A 3,217-nucleotide genomic window follows, 5' to 3' on the forward strand; every position below is an offset into this window, starting at 1 on the left:
TTCTCTGTCTCCCCTTCTCTCTATGTAACTTTTCCTTTGCAAATAAATAAACAAATGCTTTTTTAAAGTCAGAAAAGTGCTCAAAATGGGACGTTGAGAGCTCTTCACGGCAGCTGCATGCATATCAGCAAGAACCTGGGTGCATGGCTGCTGATGCGGGTTGAGTGCCTACCCAGGGCGGGGAGGGGGGCCACAGCACTGTGTGAGTGGGGACTCACACTCCCCTGCCCTTCCTCCTCCACCCTGTGAGGACAGGCAAGACACGCTTCCCGGATGCCAGCGCCTGGATTGGTGGTTTCCCAGCCGCCAGAGCTGTGGCTGAGCCAAGAGGATGGATCACTGAAGCTCAGACATGGAGGGTGCATGCCCCACCCAAAAGACCCACAGATGGGCACAGGCCCATTCAACTGCAAAGCTGCCAACTGTCTACACCCAATTGTCCCAGGCAAAGCGCGGACAAGATTAGGTCCTATCGTCGTATGCAGCAGCACTTTATTCTCTGGATTATTTTTTGTTTGCTCGTTTGCTGAAATCTATTCCATGATAATGTGTTTTAGCCCATTTTTCATCACAACAACAAGATATTGAGGCACACTAACTTTATAAGGAAAAGAGGTCCATGGGGCTCACCCTTCCGGAAGGCGGGCACGGCACCGGTGATGGCTTGGCTCTGTGGAGTCTCCTTGGCTGTTCTCACCTCACGCTGACGTGGGGGCCCATGTGTAAGCAGGGCAGGGTGGCTCATGCCACCTGCCGCACGCCCCACTGGAGAGCCAGCTCAGGTCTCTGCCGTGCCTCCCCGGATCCAGCTCCCCGCTAAGGGGCCTGGGAAAGCAGGACATGGTGGCTCAAGTACTTCACGTGGGAGAACTGGATGGGGTTCCCAGCCTCCGCCTGACCCATGTCCGGCCATTGCGACCCCTAGGGGAGTGAAGCAGCAGATGGGAGAAGTCTCTCTCCCTCCTCCTTTCAAATAACAACTTAATTTTTTTTTTTTAAGAAAGAAAGAACTCAAGATGCCCACAAGCTTGCTTCATCTCTTCTGAGGGCAGCTCCTCCAAGGCCGCAAGGGTCTCCTGCTGATAAGGCAGCTAGTTCAGTCTGGAAGCGGCACCTGCCCCTCCTGCCCAATACTTTCTGCCCGTGCATCAGGGAGTGGGTACCCTTCAATACCTGGGGTTTGGGGGAGATGAGGGTCATTGTTACGCGACCATGCCCCTCTCAAGTCCTGTAAAGGCCCGTCCTTGAGGAGACGCTAGCCCTTTGCTCAGCTCTCTTCACCTCCCAAGCAAGGGCTGTCGGCTTCCCCGCCCCCACAGCCGCTTACTCTTGCTTCCTGAGGGCCGGCAGACTCGGAGGACACAAGTAGCAATCTCTCTCCCACAGTCTTTCGTTTTCTGGCTCGCTCCTTCCTGAACATGGCCCACATTTGTCTGTATTCCTCACCCTCTGAGGAAACGGTTACCGTGTTGGTGCCTGTGCTTAGTATCTGGCGCAAACCTAGACCACACCACCACTAGGCTCCAGCTCTTAAAGGGGCCACTGCCTTTCAAGGTTACCGCCCTGGAGTCCAAGCCTCCAACAGGAGCCTTTGGGGGGACACAGTCAAACCATGTCCAACCCATAGCAACATGACCAGGCCACAATTCATTTGTGTATTTTCCTGTTGGAGGGTATTGTTCCCGAGAGTTATCTGTTATAAATGAAACAGCCTAAAGAGGCAAGAGCCTATTTGAAAGGGACGAGCAGGAAGAAACTATACAGCAAGCTCCCCGGTGAGCGGATCCTTTGTGCAGCTCTTAGCTCTGAGCAAGAAGCTCTTGCCCCCTCTCACGTCAGGATCGTCCAGAAACTGGTTGGCTCCCATTCAGTCACAGAAAGCATTTGTCTCACCCCTAAAGTTGTCAGGTGGGAAAATGCAGCTACACGAAAGATTAAAAAAACAAGCAAAAACTTCTGAAGTAGTAGCATCCATGAAAATAAAGGAAATGATGCCCACTTTTTAAAAAGTGGAAGTGGAGCCGCCGGGATTAGTACCGGCGCCCATATGGGATCCGAGCACTGCAAGGCAGGGACTTCAGCCACTATGCTACGGTGCCAGACCCTGCCTCTGATTTGTTTGAGATAAATCTTGGCATGGAGATGGGACAGGATTAATTTGAAGAGAGTAACATGAGGATACATATAAAGATTGCTTCAATAGCACCTGAGGGATTGCATGGACCCTGTGACAAGGTTGTAGAAACCTGGCCTGGCCACTTGAATTGTCAGTAAACTCTCTTACTCTTGCGCATTTTTAAGAGATATATTGATTTTTTAAAAAAAAAATTACTTCTTTTTATTTTTATCATTTTATGATACAGTTTCATAGGTCCTGGGATTTCCCTTAACCCCTCAGCAGTTCTCTCCCCCCTTACTGAGTTTTTATTTATTTTTATCGGAAAATCAGAGCTTTAGAGAGAAGGAGAAAGCCCTTCTGTCTGCTGATTTCACGCCCCAAGTGGCTGCAACGGCCCTAGCTTATTCGCTCTTATGGGATCTGATACATGCAAGGCAAGGACCTTAGCCACAAGGCTACCGCATCAGGCCCTGGGATGCAACTTACAGTATTATTACTTCTGCACTTGTTGCTGTCATCACTGCCAGGAGCCAGGAGTCTCCTGCAGGTCTCCCATGAGGGTGTGGGGTCCAAGGTCCTGGACCATCCTCCACTGCTTTCCCAGACACATGAGCATGGAGCTGGATTAGAAGTCGAACAACCAGAACATGAACCAGCACCCATGTGGATGCCAGGCTTCGCAGGCAGTGGCTTTACCTGCTATGTCACAGTTCAGCTCCCCTGGACTGGTCATTTTTAATAACTACTGCCTACTTATATAAAAACTTTTGTCAGACAGGTCTTGCTTAGGAAATAGTTTTGGAAAAATAATTGTTACGCTCATGAAATAAGAATCTAACTTTCTTCATAAACATTTACAAATCAACAGCAGATGCTTTCTAATTTGTTATTAATTGTTTAGTCCTAAGAACCCACCTGATCTTCATTGCAAGACATTATCACTCTGGGCTGCTAGGCTCCTGCCTCCTGCCAGGAGTAGCTAAATCACAGGAGATAGAATCAAGACAGGGCCCCCCAAATTTGAAAAAGAATCCCAGCCTTTCTTTTCCTTCTTCTTCTTCTTCTTCTTCTTCTTCTTCTTCTTCTTCTTTTTGGTAA

The sequence above is a fragment of the Ochotona princeps genome, chromosome 11, assembly GCF_030435755.1.
Source record: "Ochotona princeps isolate mOchPri1 chromosome 11, mOchPri1.hap1, whole genome shotgun sequence".
Lineage (NCBI taxonomy): Eukaryota > Metazoa > Chordata > Mammalia > Lagomorpha > Ochotonidae > Ochotona > Ochotona princeps.